General features: G+C 39.0%; 1 protein-coding gene across 5 annotated transcripts in view; it reads left to right on the plus strand.

The window, feature by feature from the left end:
• LOC125712375 (SPHK1 interactor, AKAP domain containing) overlaps positions 1 to 22,695 on the plus strand; it is a 129,561-nt gene that overhangs the window by 20,643 nt on the left and 86,223 nt on the right. The window contains exon 2 of one of the 5 annotated variants that reach the window (XM_048982346.1): positions 6,962 to 7,058. The exons of 3 other annotated variants lie outside the window; for them this stretch is intronic. The gene's annotated coding sequence lies outside the window, so the exon portion shown is untranslated. Of the gene's footprint in view, positions 1 to 6,961; positions 7,059 to 17,925; positions 17,974 to 22,695 lie in introns of all 5 variants that reach the window. One more of the 5 variants, XM_048982345.1, reaches the window with a different exon arrangement.

Here is a 22,695-nt window from a genome sequence, read left to right on the forward strand (position 1 = left end):
AGAAAGCACACAAAAAAAGATAGCTCTGAATCAAAAGGATTTAATAAGCAAGATAAGTGGCACAATAGATCAAACACTCACCATATTGACAGATCAAAATTAGATCAGAGTCTTCCAGGAATAAACCACCTGAAGGTCATAGAGATCAAAAACACAATCACACATCACTTGCATCAATTTCTACACATGCACAAAAACACAAATTTATACACACACTCACTTCCAAGTGCGTAATGACACGATTACTAATTTACCCATGCAGAGAAACACATACTGGAGAGAAGCCAAAGTACGACATAGAGAGATTCCAACAGATAACATTGCAAATGTTCTTCAAATGGGAATTCTTTAAAAATGTAGTATTTGTTAGTAATTTGGGGAGAAGCAATACCATAAGCAGTAAGGTATTTAATATTTAGTGTCATTAATTGGAAGGAGAGGTCCCAGGCTTCAGACCCAACAAAACCCCACATCAATCAGTTTATTAATTTCTGTCACCCAAGTCTCCCTATTATACATGTGTTTTTGAACATCAGCTTCAAATAAACTTACATTACAGGGCCTTTGTTTTGCTCTGAGGGACTTAGAGTCAGCTTCAGAAAAAGGACACGGTAAGTTCAATTCTGGATGGCACAAAGTCTTATTTTAGTCAATCTGGGTGCATCACAAACCCTTAATTCTTACCACAAACCTCTGAAAACTTTCCCTGCAGGACAACTCCTTGCGGTTTGTCTTGTGTATGTAATCCTCTTAAGAGGACTGAGTGTGAAATTTATGATGTTTCACCAGAACTTCATTAAACCTTCATACACTGAGAGCCTAAGATATAAATTTGCTGGCCATCTGGCATCCCTTACTGTACTTATGGAGTAGAATCATTCAGAAGAGAGGAGTGTACTAAATACCAGAAATTGATTAACACTGGTAGAGCATCCAGAGCAAAGATATAGTATCCAGGCTTTGCCTAAATAGTGTGACTCCATGTCCAGCCACTGGAGTGCCAGCTTACAGCAAACAACTCCAAAAAGCAGACAGCTAAGTATGCAGATCTATGGAGTGCTATCTGTCTCTGAAGGGTTGCACAAGGCAACTAGCTTGGGAAAACAAGTTTAAAAGCGATGAAGAGATACTGATTGAGATGAAAAGCAAAGAAATGAAGATTAAGACAATGTACAGCACCCTTCTGTTTTCAAGGGTCACTCTGGAAACACAAGCAGTCCACTTTCATTCCTTGAGTGACTGTAGTACAACTAAGTAGCGGTACATAAGTGGCCACAATTTGCACTGAAATTAGAAACCATGCGTCTTTGTGTTCATTCCTGTTTCAGTCAGGTGCCCTTTCTCATGTCAGCCACTGTTATTTCTGTATTTGTCCTTTATAATATGAATGTTTGTAGCTGAATGTTTTGTAATTACCAAATAAGAACATTTCCCAATAAAGAATATGCTGTGTGAAGGTCAAGTCTCCCTGTGGCATTTTCTTTGACATAAATAAATTCAAGCAATTCTTTTTATAGAAACCCCTCAACGAAAATACATTTGGGAAGGGTTAAAGGTAATGTCACAGTTATAATAATGTTTCTCAGTAGGTGTTAGCTTAATGACATTCCCTTTTTAATGGATGACACAATAAAATGTGCAATGCAAGTGCAAGCTCAAGGTGTGATATGTGATTTATGGACATGTTCCAAAATAGAGATATACAGGGATTATTCATCCACAGAGTTAATATAAGTTGTCTTGTATATGGGTAAGAAAGATAAATTTCATTCACTGAAAGCAGAATTGATTTAGCTTCTCATTGTATATGCCATTCTTTTTTTAAGAGTTTGGGGTGGGGGGTTGTAGATTTGATAGGATTACCCAACAAAATACATTCTTTATTGCTTCGCTATGTACAGCATATGAGGTTGATTATGGAGTCAGTGTCAACATGCTAAAGTTGAAGGATGACGGGGCTTTTCCGTATAGGCAGTTAATTTTTGGAACAACATCCCGTTTGACATCAAATCCCTCTCATCAATCACTGTTTTCGAAACCTATTTGTTCAGACTAACTTTCATTGCAGATCAACTACATATTAATTGTCTATTGGTTTTATCCCTCCTTTATAGCTCCTACAGAGTTATTGTTATTTTGTCTGGCACTATTAATGTGTGGCTTTGTTGTCATTGGTTTTGTTTTATTTTTTATTTACAAATTTTGTAAACCACGTTGGTAAACTTAGATTGTTTTGAATGTGCTTTATATATATATATATATATATATAATGTACCTACTTACTGTTTCAAACAGGTTTTTGAGTTCCATCATTCTGCCATGAGCTGGTGGAATGAAGGACATGGGAGCAGGCATCGGGGAAAACAAAAGGGAGTTTATGTGAAGGGGTTGAACTGAACTGGAAGTAAAACCGGATCGCAGGGGACCAAAAGGGAGGCTAGGACACAGGGAACAGGATCACAATTCAATGACGGAACCAGGGAACCCAGGACCACGAAACATTTAAATACAGGAACCTGGGAGTGGTTAACCCTCTGGGGTCCAGAGGTAAGAAACATATTTTCACTGACTGGGGCATGATCACACATTTCTTCAAATATCATAAACCAATACATTCATGGCCAATAAATTATTTCTTATATTTGTTTTGGCATTAAACTCTTAATCTTAATGTTAGTGTACTTTGTAAATATGTCAGATTTATGTTAAGTTTGTAATTTGACATCAAAGTATAGACATTGCAAAATGCAGTTTGGAACACTTGCCGAAACATTAGAAAAGTACATAATAAGCAATTGTGCCAGTTTGTTTTGATCCCAGATATCTGATCACCAAAGTTGCAACATTCAGTTGTATAAATAAATAAGAAAAACCTAAATCATGTCACTATTTCTGGCAACTTTCATGTTTTTGCATGAGTCATTCATACCTGGCCACACACCCCCCTGCCCCCCCCCCCCCCCCCCCCCATTTATGGCGCTGATGGGAATGTATCTGGATCGCGTGTCACTGTTGCATTGTTCATCAAATTACCATGTGAATGGGATTTGAATACGCGTTGATGTAGCTATTTAGAATGTGAATAGTGACCTTCATGTGAGGGTGGCATTACACGCCCCTGATGCAGGTAAAACAAAGTAAGGTGAAATGGTTTACTTATTGCCAATTTAACTTAATTTTAAAAACTTTAATGGACGACAATGGACGATTTGAAAAGAAGACAGATTGCAAATTTAGTCAGTGTTTTTTTCATGTTTCTACAATAAGATTTCAGCGAATTATAAACTGAAATACACGAGAAAGATATGTGGCATTGCTGATGATGCCGTTGACCCCAGAGGGTTAAGCTCAGAGCTGCAGGGATTTTAGGAACTGTAGCAGCTTGAATCGAAAACTGGTTAACAGACAGGAAGCACTGAGTAGTTATTAGAGACACAATGTCACAGGGGACCTGCGTTCATAGTGGGGTACCACAGGGTTCAATTTTAGGACCACTATTGTTCCTAATTTACATTAATAATACTGACACCAACGCATACAGTAAACTGGTTAACTTTGCAGACGACACCAAGGTGGGCGGTGTAGCAGATACTGATCTAGCAGCACAGAGACTACAACGGGATCTTGATTTAATTAGCGACTGGGCTGATACCTGGTAGATGAAATTTAACATAGATAAATGTAAGGTAATCCATGTAGGGAGCAGAAATATAAAGTACAGATATTTTATGGGTTCCACTGAAATAAAGGTAGCTGATTATGAGAAAGACCTCATGTGTATATTGATGCTTCCATGTCCCACTTTTGCCAATGTGGGGAAGCAATAAAAATGGCCAAAAGGATGTTGGGTTACATCTCTAGGTGTGTGGAGTTTAAGTCAAGGGAGGTGATGCTATGATTATATATTTCCTTGGTAAGACCCCACCTAGAATATTGTATGCAGGTTGTTCACCATACCTTAGAAAGAACATTGCTGCCTTGGAATGGGTGCAACATAGGGCTACGAGAATGACTCCTGGTCTTAGAGGAATGTCTTATGAGGAGAGGTTAGCTGAGCTGAATCTGTTTAGCCTTGAGCAAAGGAGATTAAGAGGGGATATGATCCAGGTATATAAGATTCTATCAGGTCTGGATGCTGTTCAGCCAAATGGCTATTACAATATTAGTTTAAATACTAGAACTCGTGGCCATAGGTGGAAATTAGCGGGAGAACATTATAAAATGAATTTGAGAAAGCACTTCTTTACACAGCATGTAGTTAGAGTATGGAATAGTCTTCATGCTAGTGTAGCACAAAACCCTGGGTTCCTTTAATTCAGAGCTAGATAAGATTTTAACAACTCTGAGCTCTTAGTTAAGTTCTCCCCAAAGGAGCTTCATGGGCCAAATGGCCTCCTCTTGTTTGTAAATTTCTTATGTTCTTATGTAACCTATTCAGATCAAAATAATACATTTTTCAGTATTGATCTGCACATCCCTACTAGAATTTGAATTTAGTGATTGTTATTGTTGACACACCACAGCACACAGTGCGCAACAACAAAATGTGTTCTCTGCATTTAACCCATATGTGACAATGTGACATAGCAGGGGGCAGCTAATTCAGTGCCCGGGGAGCAGTGCTTGGTGGCGGTACCTTGCTCAGGGTACCTCAGTGGTGCCTTGCTGGTCGGGGATTCAAATCTGCAATCTTTCAATTACAAGGGCACATCCCTAACCATTAAGCTACTACTAAACTGCAAGGGACAGCAAATTGAAACAGGTGTTGCTGAGAGGGCATGAGGTAAGGAGTGTGTGCTGATTGTAGTGTGTTGCTGCACCCACCACAGGACAAACTACCTCAGGGATAGGAACCTAAGTGCAGCCATGTGATGGGTGATACCTCAGGACCACCCTAGTCTGAATGGACTGCCATCAAACCCCAAGTTACTCCTTGCTAGTTGGAGGACCTCCTTGCAGGGCTGGATGTAGATTAATAATACCCAGGGTAAAACAACGGAGTAGAATCATTCAGGGCATTCACAGGATTTGAACCAGCAACCTACCTTCTGATTATTAGCCTCAGAGCCACCATTGATGCTGATGGGGACGGTTCAAAATCCAGATCATTGTCATTGCCAGTTTCCTGCATTGCAGTTTTTTCATCTGGTTTGTCTAAGGTCCATTCTTCTGGTGATTTCAGAATTGGAAGACCGATGTCATGTGGCTCGGGTGTCATTGCTGAAGGCAGATTATGGTGTTCAACTGACATCTTGTTTTTGGCAGAGAAACCGGACACATTAGTCAAACAGGAGTAACAGTCCGTCACATGATCTTTCTGTTCTCGCCATACCATCGGGTCAGCAAACGACATTGTCTTTCGAGTGCCTCTGAACCAGGCTCTCAGACAGACAGCACATATCACACAATAAATGTGAGGCACCCATTCCTTGTCTTGATCATCAATTTTACAGCCAAAGCACAGATGATATGCTTTCTTCAGCATAGCAGTCATTCGACATCTCTGAGGCGCAAGCGTATATTCACTACAAATATAGCAGAATGTATTCTGAAACAATACATACTTACTATCAGGTCTATATTAACCCAATGAGCAGCATCTGTGTATGCAAGTCACTTTTATTGCCTGCTGAGGTAGTGTCAAGCTGACTCCAGCCTGCCCAGGCTGCAATTTTCCACAGAACAGCTTCCAATCTGGCCTGATTCCATGCCTGGACATTTCCAGACTGTACAAAATATTGTTGATAGGTCTATTGCAGAAATGAAAATTTTTGGACACAAATATATGAAAAAAACATGACAAAACTGAATATTTTGATTTTCGTGATCAGCAGCCAAAAATCTATACAGAACAGCCAATATTGTTTAAGAGGCAAAGATTTTGTTGTGCGATGTAGTCTACTATTAAAATGCAAAGCAAATTCATTAAACAGTACCTAATCTGTAAATAGGCAAATGCTAACTACATGACCACAAAGCATTGTTTGTGTCCATTAAAGTACAGAAAAATAAATTTGGAATAGGAGACATTATATATTGCTATAAAGATATGGACTCAGAGATTTTTGCATATATTGGTTATTTCCAAGCACAGCATTAAAAGTTAGATGACCATAATGCCTAATTTCCACCACAGAATTAATAAAGTTTTGTTTAAACAAGTGCCAGGTGTAGCAGAATACAGAATAATATCAAGTTGGATTGGGAGACATATTATGCATTACAGGGCTGGGTAATCCGATAATCAACATAATCTAAGTATCTCAAAGTAAAAGTAATCTAATTACTTTTATTTATTTTTGGATTATATCAATGATGAATTCCAACTAAAGACGACAGTAAAGAAATGTCAAAAATCACTTTTTTTGTAAGGTAACAGAACATGTGCTGTTATATATAAAAAAACACACACACGTGCAAATGCACACACAGATATGCATGCCGTCAGGGTAAAAATCATGAGTATATGTTTCCATATGGCCTTTCTCCCCCTCCAGACACGGTAAAGAACAAGTAACACTACTCGTACAACAGAATTTATTTTGGCCTAATAATTATAATACCAAATTATCCTGTTTATATGAGGGTTTAAGAACAGACAGTATTGTATGTGTTGTCCATGTGATTTGGGGCTCTGCAAATAAAACTGAACTTAAGTATCAGTTTAAGTAGAATTGAAATGCTGGTAGCCTATGTGCCTGTCCAGCTTTGTATAAAGCACATGATACAGTACTTTGCTAACTTTGTGTATGTTAGCAGTTGGTCTTCTAGTCTTATTTCTAAAAGCTTCTTTAAAATTGATGTCGAGCTCTTTGATGTTGCCTGCATTTCCACACCTGGACATAATATGCATTGCACTGTGATATTTCCCCTCTCCTTACATAAAGTAACACTGTGAAATGTATTGCGAAATAACTGTGAAATTTCCACGAATTAATCAGATTTTTTTCATCTGGCACAGCAGCATCGTTAAATGGAGTGTTATAAGAAAAATAATAATCAGGAAAAAGAGCAAAGCAATTGAGAAGGGCATGGCTGCAGCCTGGAGTCGGCCACAGGTAGGGTGGTTTAACGCCACAAGTAGGACACGTCCACCCAGCTTGTGAGAGGTGCTATTTTCACAGAAAATGGTGTGACATCAGCTTTGTATTCTTTCTAAACACACCAGAAACCCATTCTTCATTTTTTATTTATTATAAAATGAAAGTAATCCTGATTTATTTAAAAAAATGAACTGTAAACTGATTCTGTTCCTTTTTCTCAGTAACTGAAACAGAATCTTATGTTTTTTGTGTCCAGATTACATAACACAATTACATGTGTTCTGTTACTCCCCAAGCCTGATGCATTATTACAAAGACATTAGCAAATAATTTTACTACAGTACAACCCCTACTTGTATTTGCGCACTGGCATTTTGGACATATATGAGTCAGTTAATATTTAACAAATAACCAATGGTTAACATTCACACAAACACACAATATGCGACCATGCCACCAAGAGTTTAGATTTAATTAAATTAAAAATTAATTCCAAGACTTGAAATAGCAAATTGAAAGTACAAGTAATTTGAGTGCAAATTTAAATTTCGTGAGCAGAATTTACTATTCATGACCATGTTAAACCAAAGCATGAGTTAGCATGGTGTCAATACCTCTCCTGCAGCTGAACACATAGAGAGCATCCCAGGCCACACACATTACTTCTTTCTATTGCTATAAGCCTTCTTGTGTAAAAGCATTAATTAAATAAAAATGAGGTATATGGACATCGTCCACGTAAAAACAATGTCTGTGGCCCCACTGTATGGCAATTAGTATGTCTTTTAAAGTTCTTAATGTTTTCAGAGGAAATGTTCATAGTGCAAAAGGGAATGAAATAGAATATAAATATTAAAACTAATACATAATCTAAATCACATTTCCAAACATTTACATAAAGATAACCTAATTCATAGGGAAAGATTGTGCAAATTGTCATATGAATGGAAGGTGCAATAACTGAATACTATCAGACTTGCATATCATGACATGGACTCACAACACATTTATTCCCTTTCACATTTACAGGTGCTCCATCCAGTATTTCTATAAAATTGTACAAGTCAGTGTGTGTGTGGGAGAAGTATGGATTAGATGGCTGGACCAAATGACAGAACTATGCAGGGAATACAGTGCTGCTGGTTCTGACAGCATCAAATCTACTTGTTTTCTGGGTTTTTGATTATAGGTCATCATTGTGTTCAACATGTTGTTTAACGAATGTCCTGCTTTAATGGATGGTTGGAATCATGGTTGGCCTTGCCCTCCAAAATGAGCCACTTTGCCCCCCCCAGCACCACCCACTAATTTTATTTTTAATTGGGGTTCATCCTAATACTCTTAGGGTCATGGCTTTGGATCTTCTGCTTATCCAAGGCTTCAGCAGTCCCCATCAACAATTTTTGCCCTCACCTAGAGCTGGGCGGTATTTAAGATTTTTGTGGTAAATCACTATATTTACATAACAAAAAATAAGGATGACACAGTACCCTTTATATCAAAATACTTTTATTGTGCATTAAAATGAAGGCTCTGTTAAGTATTTTCCTTTTAGTAAACAACGTGAAAAGCTTCGGTCCTGACAGTGCACAGATTCACAGAATCCATAGCTGAAATCAAACCAATTCAGTTAGCAGTGTCTCGTAGGAAAGCTGATGTAGAGGAAAGGCGAGGATTCATTGTTTCTTGGCTATTTCATTGCATTGTTTACGTTATTATTTCATTTGAAAACATTGTTTACTGGCTCACAGGTTAAAAATATCTTCATTTGAAATATTTCTTTTATTTTGTTGAAGAGTAATAACTTAAAATGAGTATCTTTCCAGTTATTAAGTGCACTTTCAGTGGTTGTCAGGTTTATATTTAGAGCCATTTGCCAAATAAGGTTTATATTAAAAAATTTTAGTTTTCTTATTCATAAACATTCACCTTGTTTTAAAAGCAATGTCATAAACTGATTTTTAAAGTGCTGTTAGCAGACATATTGGAGTGAAATGGTTGTATTTGGAGGCTGGTTTATTTGACCCATGCACCACAAATATAGGCATAATAAATAAAACATAACAATTAAGAAAATACTGGGATGATCCCTGTTCAAAAGCTTGCATACCCTTAGTTCTTAATACTATTCCCCCCTTTAGCATCAATGACGGCTTGTAGTCCTTTGTGATAGTTGTGGATGAGGGACGTAATTTTCTCAGATGGTAAAGCTGCCCATTCTTCTTGGCAAAGGGCCTCCAGTTCCAGTAAATCCATCATGTCCTGGAGACTTAGTATTTGACATGTTCTTAAGAGCACTCCAGCATTAATTTTTGCTGGTTACTGCTGTGTATAGCTCTGATGTGAACTGACTCCCATGGTCTGAAGAGATGTTGGATGGAACCCCAAAACGGATGACCCAGCAACTGAAGACCCTGGCATTCCCCCCCTACAGGCAGATTACTAATTTCACAGTATAATGTCACACAGCCAAAACAACACTACACAAAATGTTCCAAAATCACTAAAATATACAAATACAGCATAAATATAATGCACACATTCAGTACAACTTAAATACTTACAGACGATGCATCTTTGAAAGAGTAGCTGAGGATGGGCACAGATAAACTTAAGGTAGACTACCTTAAAACGTGCCTCTTAAAATGGCTAACAGACTTATGTCAATCAATAATGATCAGCTTTATTAACCATAACAACACAATGCCTGGGCTGCAACAGCAAAGGGTGCTAATTACCAATTCTGGATTCATGCCAACTTCTCTCATGCAGGCAGGGGCAGAACACATGCAGGCAGGGGCAGATGTGTGAACAGTGGACAAGGGTAAACTACGTTATTGTCCCGAGCCTCCCATGCCTAAAAATTTTCACCTCAATCTTTCTTATATTCTTGTCTGTGCTGGGAAAGACTTTTGACACCAGACTCAATGGCCAAGTGTTCCTCATCTCTTGGTTGTCTTTCAAAAATACAATGTCTCCCTCCTGTAGATTGGGTTTGCCTGACAACTGCTTTCGACATCCTTGTAGAGATGGCAGGTACTCCTTTTTCCCCTGGTCCCAAAAGGTGTTAGCCACGTGCTTGATGCCTATAGACATCACTATCGTTGAACTGACCGGTAAATAAGCTATGCCAATCTTCTGAGTAATTAGAGACGCAGGTGTTAGAATAGTTAGGTTCTCCGGATCCATTGAAACTGTTGTCGGTTGTCTGTTGTTGACTATGGCTATGACCTCTGATAGAAGTGTTACCAACACTTCATGTGTCAATCTTGTAGGCACCACTTTAAGGAACATGGCATCAAGGATATGGCATAAACCTGTAATCCTCTGCCAGCTGCCACCCATGTGGGATGAGTGTAGGGGGTTGAAATGCCATGTATATCCTTGCTCAGTTAAGTAGGCATGCACTTGCTTGTTTTTGCAGCCATTGTATTCATCTGCAGTTCTTTGATGGCACCTAAGAAATTTGTACTACAGTCTGTCCCGAATTGAACTGATGAAGTGCCCGAGTGCCTGAATAAGTGCCTGAGAACATTGATAACTGTGAAAGTATCCATCGACCCCATAGCCTCTATATGTATCGCTTGGGAGGTCATGTATGTAAATATGACAGCTCACTGCTTGTTATTTGTCTCATCCCCTCTTGTTTTCCTTGAGGTGGCGAGCCATGGACTAAACAGGTCTAGTCCAACATATGTAAATGGTGGGGATACAGTTACAGTATGTGGTCAACAGATAATCTGCCATTTGTTAATAAACTTCTTTGCTGTGCAGTCTGTGACAGACCACACAATTGAAGATGTTACTACTGATGAATCATTTGCCCCCAACAATCCAATATCCAGCAGCTCTTATGGATCTCTCTGTAAAGTAGCAGCCTTTCTGTTGGACTTTCTCATGAGAGCGTCTCACTAGCATTGTGGTGATATAATCATTCATTTGATGTAAGATCGGCTTTAACTAAGTGGGCTCCAACCCTAAAAAGGCCACACATGTCTATAAAAGGACACACTTTAGCATGAGGACTATGCTTTGGAATGAGTTTACCATCCTGTATGCAAGTAATCTCATCTTGATATTCTTCCTGTTGAACAGTCATAATCTTTTTAGTATCGAACTTGTGAAGTTGTTCTCTGGTGAAGAACCTGGTGCAGTTATGCCAGCCTTGACAATTTTTTATCCTTGGATAAGATGGAGAAAGACTTCAGAGAGAATATGAGAGAGCTTTGTGGCAGCTTGTAACAGTAATTTCCATATAGAGAAACATTCGAAGCGTTTGCTCCCTAGACGTTCTTGTTGATGGTGTGTGATACAGATGATAATCTCTGGAATGAGTTCTAGACCTGTTTCAGGTTTCACAAGACTGAATCTCTCGGGCGACAGCAACGGTTGCTGCGGGTCAGTTAAAAATGCAGGCCAAGCAGATGTTGAAACTTGACAAGCTGGTATTGTTCTGAACATAGTTCCGCTGACTGGGTTCAGTTGCATGTCTTACGTGTTGAATGCGGTTATGTACATAGACATAACAGCAATTGGTTCTTTCCTGAAGTGGATGAAGATTCCCAGTAGAACATAGTTGAGGATGAGCCTTGGAGGAGAACATCGTCGAGAGATACTCCCAGATTATGTGTGCTGGAATGAAACACCACCATAATCTGACCCTGTTTTTTGTGGATGGTACACTCCAAAACTGGGCAGATACCAGCACTCTTTATCTTTGCTTAGTGGGGGAGCTGCTTCAGTGTGGCCATAGTCAAAGTTTTTCTTCATGAATTCCACAAAGCGGTCCTTCATTTTGAGTTGGCTTTTCCAAGTGCATCATAATGAATGGAATCTATTGAGGGCTTACTCCCTATTATTGGGTAGGCACTGTCTGGGACTGGAAATGGCAATGGGACTATACAAGAGTTTATACTGTCCTTTTTGAACTCATTCTCCATTATGCATAGGAAAGTCTTATCTTTGATCGACAGAGCTACTATGTCATCATTGGCAGACTGACTGAAAACAGACTTTCCTAACTGTTTAACAGCACGGCAATGTCACTGGGCGAACTGCTACTTCACATGGATGCAGTTCTCACATGGCTGGAAGAAAGTGGGGTGACCATTTTCTATAATGTTGGTTTTGCTGGAGACCCCACTGTGTTCCACTTATACAGATATTGCCTATTAGGACCCATTCCAAGCCCAAGCATTGTGCAAATGGTCCTTCTGGAGATCCTTTGTATTGATGCCATACTTTGTGAGCATGGATTATATCCCTTCCAAGCAACAGAAGTATTTCTGCATCAGCATCATCTGGAGGGATTTCAATAGCAGTTGTCTTTAACTGGGGATGGTGATTTACATCTTCGTGTGTAGGAATCTAATCCCTGTTGTTTACACTTGATTAGAGTTGGTAGTTCTAATTGCTCCCTACCAACCATAGATTCTACAACAAAGCCACTAGCTCCTTCAATGCTCAAAGAATCCGAACTGTGCTAAAGACAGGTTGCTCTGGTCGTCTAAAATAGCGTATATCCTCTTCTTATTACATATTCATAATAACTCAAGAGACTTTCATTACAACGGAGAGCGCTCACAGATATGAAATAATATAAAACGCTTAATTTGCACAGTGACGTACAATGATAGTGACCAAATAGTAATTACACATACGCCAATATGTACAATATGTTGTCATATTAACAACTGTAAAACAGAACACACTCCTCCTTGGCACATGTGCAGGTACATTATTCCTGTTAGCGATGTGCGTTTTATGTTAAATGTAATGTCTAGTTCGTCACAGTTAAACTCTACACTGGTATATGATCGATATACTTTACTCTGTCCTGAACAGTAGTCTCCGTTGTAGTTCTGTATTGTGTGTAGCATGTAGTATTTTATTTTGTTTTGCACATTGAGCCAGGAGAAACGCAATTTCGTTCTACTATGCACTCTTGAATTGTATGGTCCGAATGACAATAAAGTTTACTTTGACTTACTTTGACTTTGAAAATCAGGTTTGTATAATGTCACATGGCCAAAACAAAGCTACATAAGATGTATACATACATAAGGTTCCAAATACACCATAAATATAATGCATACATTCATTGCAACTTAAATACTTACAGATTATGCAACTTTAAAAGAAAAAGAGTATGGACAGAGATAAACTAAAGGTGGACTGCAAAAATGCCTTCTTCCTTCAAACATGCCTCTTAAAATGGCTGGCAAACATGACTTTCAATGACGAACAACGTTATTGACCATAACAACACAATGTCTGGGCCGCAACAGCAGAGGAATCCGGATTTACGCCAACTTTCCTCATATAGGCAGTGGCAGAACAAAAGGAGTGTGGGTGGACTCAGATGCTATTGTAAATGTCAGGGACTTATGATCCACAAATACCTTCTATGAAGAAACATAAGTGGTACACAGCGAGGTACAGGCCAAGAAATGTTGTACTTTAGCTCAATGAATAATGACCTAGTTTTATAAATGTAACCAACAGTAAACAATCAAACTGTATCATAAATTTTTTAGTTTTGTTTCTTTTCTTAACAATTCTTTCCTTGAAATTCATTAAATATTCTTGTTTATTACAGAAATAACTACAGATGAAACTGCTTATAATGATCATGGTTATAGTGATCAAATGCTTACATGGATCAAAAAGCCTGGGACACAATAATTCCTGCATAAATACTGTTTAAATAATTTGCTTATAATAATGAAGTAGTCCTCTTGCAGTGTTCATTTTGGGTCTTTTTATACATTACATGGGAATGACCCATATTGTGTTTATGAACGAATCCATATACTTTTTGGGCTTCAGCTTTTTTCCCCTCTTCATTCAGGGGTGGCTTTCTCGAAAGCTTTGTAACACTAAGTAATTCTTTATATAGTACTTAAGATCAGTCATTAATTAGCATGTGTTTCCCCAAAACCCTCCTTAAATAAAGTAATTCGTTATCTTGTTCATAGATTTACAAGTGCTCCGACCCATTCGTTATTTTCTACGTCTGTCAACCCTGGGAGTCCCCGAGTGATGTCACAAAGCCCACACCCCTGGGAAAACCCAGACCAGTCTTACCCACCTGAACATGGTGACTGCCCTGGCTACATGCTTCTGCTTTCTTTGTGCAGCTATGTCCTCTCAGATACTTCCAAGTTGTTCTAATCAGATGCAAGATCTTCTTGGTTTGTCCTTGAATTTGAGCGTTCTTGATTCCTGTCTGCCTCCTGAGTTGCCTGACCCGAATTCTGGCCTTAGTCTCCGAGTTCTGTCCTGCCCATCTCACTGATGACAATCATTGCCTGATCATCGCTTGCCTTTCGAGCACTAAAGGAAACACCACAAAAGCTGCACAAACCAGAAAAGACGGCTGGCAAAAAGTGCCCGACAAATTAAATGCGTAAGTAGTCTCTAATTATTGTATTAATGCCAATTATTATATTACTTGAATGCAGCGTTTCAGTTCCAATGTGTCACGTTAATCATCATTTAATTGCTATAATTCCAGATCAAACTATACAGCAAACATATAGATAACTTGTAAGCACGATCAGGACAGGGGAACAAGTTAAAGTGAAGTACAAAAATATGCTTCAAACTGGTAAATATGTAAGTAAGTGAACTTTAACAGTCGTACTTCGAATGTTAGTTAGTTTGAACTACCATAGTACAATACATCGTTAATGCTAACTTCCGTCATTGTTTGGGAAACGTACCCCTGTATGTCAACATGCCTATTGGCATTATATTATAGGTTACAATACCTGTACGTTAATACTGTGGAAGCCTTTCCTATTCACATAGTCCAATTCGTTTGGACCAGATGGGGCCTTGATTCTGATCTGGGTACAATCCAATGCCCCAATCTCATTTGGAAATCCTGGATGGTATTGGTCCAATTTTGAAATTCATTATAGGACTATACACTCACCGGCCACTTTATTAGGCACACCTGTCCAACTGCTCGATGACGCTAATTACTGATCAGCCAATCACATGATGGCACCTCAATGCATGTTGACATGGTCAAGACAAACCACTGCAGTTCAAACCGAGTTTCAGAATGGGGAAGAAAGGTGATTTAAGTGACTTTGAACGTGGAATAGTTGTTAGTGCCAGAGGGGCTGGTCTGAGTATTGCAGAAACTGCTGATCTTCTGGGATTGTCACGCAAAACCATTTCTAGGGTTTACAGAGAATGGTCCGAAAAAGGGAAAACATCCAGTGAGCGGCAGTTCTGTGGGCGAAAATGCCTTGTTGATGCCAGAGGTCAGAGGAGAATGGCCAGAGTGGTTCGAGCTGATAGAAAGGCAACAGTAACTCAAATAACCACTCGTTACAACCAAGGTATGCAGAAGAGCATCTCCGAACGCACAACATGTCGAACCTTGAGGCAGATGGGCTACAGCAGCAGAAGACGACACTGGGTGCCACTCCTGTCAGCAAAGAACACGAAACTAAGGCTACAATTCGCACAGGCTCACCAAAATTGGACAATAGAACATTGGAAAAATTTTGCCTGGACTGATGAGTCTCGATTTCTGCTGTGACATTCAGATGGTAGGGTCAGAATTTGGCGTGAACAACATGAAAGCATGGATCCATCCTGCCTTGAATCAACAGTTCAGGCTGGTGGTGGTGGTGTAATGGTGTGGGGGACATTTTCTTGGCACACTTTGGGCCCCTTAGTACTAATTGATTATCCCTGCAATGCCACAGCCTACCTGAATACTGACCATGTCCATCTCTTTATGACCACAGTGTACCCATCTTCTGATGGCTACTTCTGATGGCAGGATAATGCACCATGTCATAAAGCTCGAATCATCTCAGACTGGTTTCTTGAACATGACAATGAGTTCACTGTATTCAAATGGCCTCCACAGTCACCAGATCTCAATCCAATAGAGCACCTTTGGGATGTGGCAGAACGGAAGATTCGCATCATGGATCTGCAGCCGACAAATCTGCAGCATCTTCATCATGCTATCATGTCAATATGGACCAATATCTCTGAAGAATGTTTCCAGTACCTTGTTGAATCTATACCACGAAGGATTAAGGCAGTTCTGAAGGCAAAATGGGGTCCAACCTGGTACTAGCAAGGTGTACCTAATAAAGTGGTAGTTTCTTTGCCTATATATTACCTCCAATGGCATAAAACTCCTCTTTAATTGTCTGCACACGCAGGTGTCAAGGAAACACTACGAAAACCCAGAGCATATATTACAGGGCTAAACAGACTTTGCGAATTGCCCGGCAAACTGCACTCTTCGACAGATTTTCTGCATCGCCTACAGTGTACAAAAAAGTGCCACTTGCAAAAAATCTTAAGGCGATGTGCACTGTCTGTGTGGTTGTGAGAGCCGAACTTCACCTAGTTTTACTTCTAATATGAGGCGCTAATAAATTGTTAAGGTATAATATTCCATCTCGGCTGAAGCGGTATCTCTCGAAAAGAATATCATCTGTAAACAATAAAGGATCTTGCCGATCGTGCAAAACCCTTTCGATTTGGAATTCACTTTGTATTATTTGCGCTCCGATTGCAATTGGTCACTCATGCAGGAACGGAGAGGCCGTGACTGATTAGATTTTTACGCAAAGAAGCCTTTTTACACAGAACAAACCTGCGGCCTGTACTACAAAGTGGGGTTACTGGCTTATTGGCGTAACTTGTCGGATTTAAGGTACCCTGATTTAAATAGCTTCATTTACTTCATATTCATTTACTTACATTTTGCCCAGACTACCTTAAATCCAAAAACTTACCCCGATAAACCAGTAACCCTGCTTCGTAGTACAGTCCCCTGCTCCAAGCAGATTTGACGATTAGGATGTGTTGCTATAACACATCCAGCAAGAGTTTTGAAGAACCAACACATCCAGGATCATTCCAAATCGTCAACACTTTCATCCGACTAAACGAGTAATCCACGTACGGAGAATACCCCCCAGGTGTTTCTGATTGTTTTTTGTTGTGCTTTTTGCTTTAATACTCTGGGGGTGGATATTAAAGGGATTTGAAGACACTTTCATTAAAATGCATAGGAGCACTATGGTTCTTGGACACATTGCCAAAATCTTTTTTGTTGTAACCCTTCCAATATTGACACAACAAAATTTGTGAAGTTTGGTTTACATCAAACAAAGAAACTTTTTAGAAACCTTATTGTGATTTGGCATTTCATATTGTTAAAATCTCGTTTCACATTTTTAAAAAGTAATTTGCTTTAAGAATATCTTACAGCAGGGGTCCCCAACCCACAGGCTGTAGAGCATTTTCTGCCGGGTCGCGGCGAATGGATAACAGAGGCTGTTTTATTTTGGAAAACACTTTCATCTATTGCTCATATGTGGCAATAAGGCAATGCACTTGGTGATTACAGTAAAATCCCATTATAGTGGACTCGCTTATAACAGAATATCGTCTATAATGGATGAGGCACACATGCAGAAAAAGCATCAAGACTTGCATATAACGGAATTTCGCTTATAACAGACAAACAAATTGGTCCCCAGCTGTAGTTTTGTTCGGCTATAACAGACATGCAGGCGTGACGTGCCGGTGATATCCAGTGCAGATACGTAGTCGGGATTATTAATAGTCACACATCTGGTCAGGTAAAATTGGATTACTACATGTAGAATATAATAATCTATACCACAAGTGTGTCTGCTGGGGTGTAGCATGAGTAAATGGTGTCCTGTAGTTGTGTTCTGGACATACAGCAACTCTGGAAAAAACAGACTTTGAATATAACAGACTGTTTTGCCAGGTCCCTTGAAGTTCATTATAAATGGATTTTACTGTAGTTAAATATTGCGCACCTCATTGTCTTTGTTACATGTTTCTGATCCCTCCCTCAACCCAGCTCGTAAGAGGGAAACAAGCTCAGGGCTCCCACTCATTCAGCGGGATGGTGAGTTGTATTTTTACGCACTTTGTTTTTAGTTGTTTCCATACCGGTCCGTGAAAATATTGTTTTACATGAAATTGGTCCATGGTGCAAAAAAGGTTGGGGATCGTTACATGTCTCCACACGTCTCTTTACACGTCCTCCCGTCTCCACCGGTCTGCGGAAATGTTAACGGAATAAAATCGGTCCATGGGGGAAAAAAGGTTGGGGACCACTATCCTACAGTATAAATATTTAGTATTACCAGATTAAATTAGTTCAATGTAGTTATCTACTTTTGCTCTGTAGCTTGTAGTGTAACTAACTACCATATTTAAAAACTACCATATTTCGCAGACGTCAGATTTTCATTCTGCAATTTCCAGAAATAAAGATCACATACTTTCAGTCCAGCACACAAAGCACTTTCCATCTCCATAAAGATGTTGAACGAAGACTGGGGAGTTGCCTCAGGCACCACAAGGTGAAGAGCCTTTTTATAGCTCTCTGCCTCATGCTCAAGAAGGACGTCATGCTGACACTTCCGGAAATGACCAAAATAAAAACATGGGAGAAGGGTGTAGACCTGGGTGCATAGTGGAGTACTACATTGAGCAGCTTAATGTAAACATACAGAGTAAACAGTATGTGGTGATTAGGTATCTATACACCACCATTGACAATATACATCTGATTGTACTAGAAAAAAAGTTACTGTAGAGCATATTAATGTAATTATAAGGTAAGGAAAGCATTGAGTTTTGATTTTATATCAGAATCATATTTTGTATACATGTAAATAAGATTAGTACAGCCAGGCACAACATACATACATTTAGTGCTAGAGATCTATACCATTGTTTTCCTGCTGTTAATATTTATATTTTCTTTTTCTTTATCAAGAAATATTATAGTTATCTCTATTTTTTTAGTTATCTCTGTTATCAATAAATGGTAGTGACCAGGTACCACCTGACCCCTAACTCAATTAATATGATATGCTTTTAAAATGGGAATCTCAAAAGCTATATGTAATTCAAAATCCATCTTCTGAACTCGCAGGACAGCCCTTTATGTTAAACATTCTACAGCACATCACTGGAAGACACATTCATTGGACCTTCAGCTGAGAACGTAAATAGTGTGCCAGTAAGAGGCTGGAACACCTGGCCAGCAAATCTCCTCTTTCCAAATCACACACTCACCACACAGCACATCCCACGTGCTTGCCCTGCAGTTCACTTACTTGGCCTGCATCCCAGCAGATGGAGACACACTAGGGGAGTTTGGCCACTATAACAGCTTTTAGTTTATGTGCAGTGGGTTGAGCGAGAAATACTCCATAGTCTGTGTTTACTGTCAGCCAGTGAACAGCAAACTCTCCAGTTAGCATTTGTCCAAACTTCATAACAATTGGAGAATTGATTTTTATGAGGATTTCTCGCAGGGAGAATTTGGCCAACAGAGGTCATTAGTAGATTGTAAAAATAAATCTCTGCTTGTGATACCATTCCATATGAATTGGCCATCACTGACGTTGCTATGAATTGAAATAGGATTTAAGAGAGAGTGATATCAATGTCATTTTACAGTAGTTGTCAATATATCTTTAGCTCCATTATACCTCCCATTATAGCGTCCATATTTGATGTTTGGCTATTACATAATAGAATAGTAATTTTCATTCAGTGAAATTTTCTAATGGTAGAAAAATGGCTTTACTGTTTACTCAGATCCCAAGCTTCACTCTCAACTGTGTATGTGTGTGTTTTTGTCTTGTTAATTGTAGCTAGTCCCTTGTGTATGTGTAGACTATGTGCAAAAAAACTGTCCGTGGCCCCTCCAGAATGGCCTAGCCCTCATGTTAACCACTCCCAGCTGCCTCTCATTGGCTCCCTTGTTAGTCATGTATTTAAGTGCTGTGTTACCCTGTCCAACCATTGTTACTTGTCAGTGCCTCAGAACCCATTCTCTGTTCTAAATAAAGCCCCCCTGCGGGGGATTTTCCTGCACCTGTGCAACATCTGAGTTGTGCCTTATCCACTTGGCATGACAATATGTAATGTTACATTGAAATTAAGTGTTTTGCCCATGTAGTGTTTTACCCTGATGTACATGTCATGTCCCTGTCTCTAATTTTCACCATAGTCCTAGGTAATAGTATATTATATCACTGTACACAATGTGTGTGAATGATAAAAATACTGAAATTTGATATAAACACACCTTCACACTCACATTCATTTTAAATCTACACCCACATTCAAATCTACACACATTGTTTGAATCCCGGGGTGGTTGTTCCACTGAGTAAAATATGCTGTATGCTTGTCACTGTAGCATCTACACAATGACAGATATACAGGGCAACCATTAGATATCAAGGTAAACTGTATATTAGCTGCAAGCCGTTTTAAAATATGTAGCTTATGCTCCCACATTGTTGAATTCTTGTTATAACAAGAAAACATACTCGGTTTTGCATGCTATTAATATTTATCATTTCTTTTTTGGCCTTAAAAATTGTTGCAAGTGTGGCCATTCTCAGTATACAGTATACTCCAGACCTCTGTATATATCATAAGGACCCACAGTTTTTACTGTTACAGAAAATTGTGGTCATTTTGCGAATGAGAAATAAATAGAATAAAAATATTTAAACAGAAAAATAAATTATATTAATAACATTTTCAAACATGGACATTAAAACATACAAAAAGGAATACTTACAAATAAGTTACTACTTAATTAGTTTGGAAAGATTCTGCAAATTGTCATATATTTTAGACTGAGCGGGACAAAGGACATGGGAGCATGCAAGGAACAAAGAAAAGTTTTTTTTTTATTAAACTCAAAAGGACAAAACTGATAACCAAAAGGTTAACAGGGGGAAGTAGAGGAGGGACAGCAAAAACAAGCATGCAATGTTAATGACAGAACTGGGAAACACAGGACTGGGAAGCACTATAGTTTCAGACCTACATATCACAAGAAGTACTCAGGTAAAACACATTTGTTAGCTTTCATATTTCCAGGTTCTTCATCCAGTACTTCTAGTACGATTGGTGTTAGATGAGTATGGATTAGATGGCTGGATCAAATGACAGGGCTGTTTGGGGAATACAATGTTGTCATTTCTGAAAGCACCCAGTCTCGTTCAATTTAAATCTTCTGATAGCTCGCAACTGCTTGCATACTTCTTATGTCCCATACATACCTATTTGTCATCTTTGTCATTTTGAGGTATTAGGTAATTACCTTGTATTCTAAAATCTTTCTTTCCCTCAACACAAAGCATCTGTAATCTAATGCTTATGTGGGTATTCTGTTCACCTGCTGTGCATTTAATGAAGTATGTAGCATTATTGAAGGCTTAATTCAACACTATCTTTTCACTCAGTGGTTTCACAAACCTTCCCACACATAACGATTTAGTCTGATTGCTCCCTGTCAACATTTATGTTTCTTATTATTGTGCTACTTTGCAAGCTGCTTCAGAGTTTTTCTTCCTCAGTATTTGTGAAAAAAATCTTTTTTTGGTTTTAAATCACACATTCTCAAAACCAGTGTTTAACACACATAATTATCACTTCCATGTTAGAACTGTATTTCCTCCAGCTATTTAATGATTAACCCATCTTCTTTTATTAGTATTTTACCTTAAAATGGAAGGATATCAGACAAGAACAAGAGGTTAGGGCACAGATTCAAATAAGGAAGACAGAAAGAGGGCTAAGAGAAACGGCGAAATGCTTGCTTAAAAAGATTTAAACAATGTAAAAAAATATAATTACAGTGTTCAAAAAGTAAAGTAAGACATGCAATTTTTATCTTATTTATATACTCACTGTTTATGCAGGCACCGAATTAGCCAGCCAATTTCACGGAGGCGCTGGTGGTGATGCTTGCTAGTGTACCACATGGGTTTTGACCAGTACCCTATACATACATACAGAGTAGAGACAGATTCTGACCCAAAAAGCAAAACCACTGCAGCTAAAAAAGCCACAAAAAAACTGTTTAGCCAAACATAATGCAGAAAATCTGTTACAGAAGAGATATATCTGTTAAGGTGAATATAGAAGTTCCTAAATTTTTATAATATTTAGAAATACAAAACATGGAAACATACATTTTCACCCTCATATATCTGAAGTAGATCTAAGTGACAAGGACCAAATGATTATGGTCAGAGCATCTCCAAAAGAGCAAGGCTTGTGGGGTGCTCATAATCGGCCATTGTGAGTACCTACTGAGAGCGGTCTGAGGAGGGAAAAAGTATGAACTGCCAGCAGGGTGTTGGGTGGCCAGGACTTCTTGATGTGGGATGTGGACAAAAGCTGTCACATTAGGTACATACCTTGGCACAAATGGAAGATAATTTTGATGATTATCATGAGGATAACACAGGGCATCAAGCCCTGCTGGGCATGAGGCTCCATAGCCACAGGGCAGTCACAGTGCCCATGCTGAGCCCTGTCCATAGTCAAAGCCATGCAAGCTTGAGAACTGGACCTTGGAGCAATAGAAGAAATTGTTTACTGTTGCATCTTGAGGACAGCCAGGTATATGTCAAGCAGCTGTGGGATGCCATGGACTGAGAAGTCCGATCCAATATATACTCTATGTAGCCCCATATATATTCAGCAGAGCTCCATGCCTATGTGTTGTGACACATTACTTCTGTGATCAACATCAGAATGATCTGTGACAATAGCTCTTATGTAGGTTTGTACCAGACATGAT

Source organism: Brienomyrus brachyistius, chromosome 17 (genome assembly GCF_023856365.1).
Source record: "Brienomyrus brachyistius isolate T26 chromosome 17, BBRACH_0.4, whole genome shotgun sequence".
NCBI lineage: Eukaryota > Metazoa > Chordata > Actinopteri > Osteoglossiformes > Mormyridae > Brienomyrus > Brienomyrus brachyistius.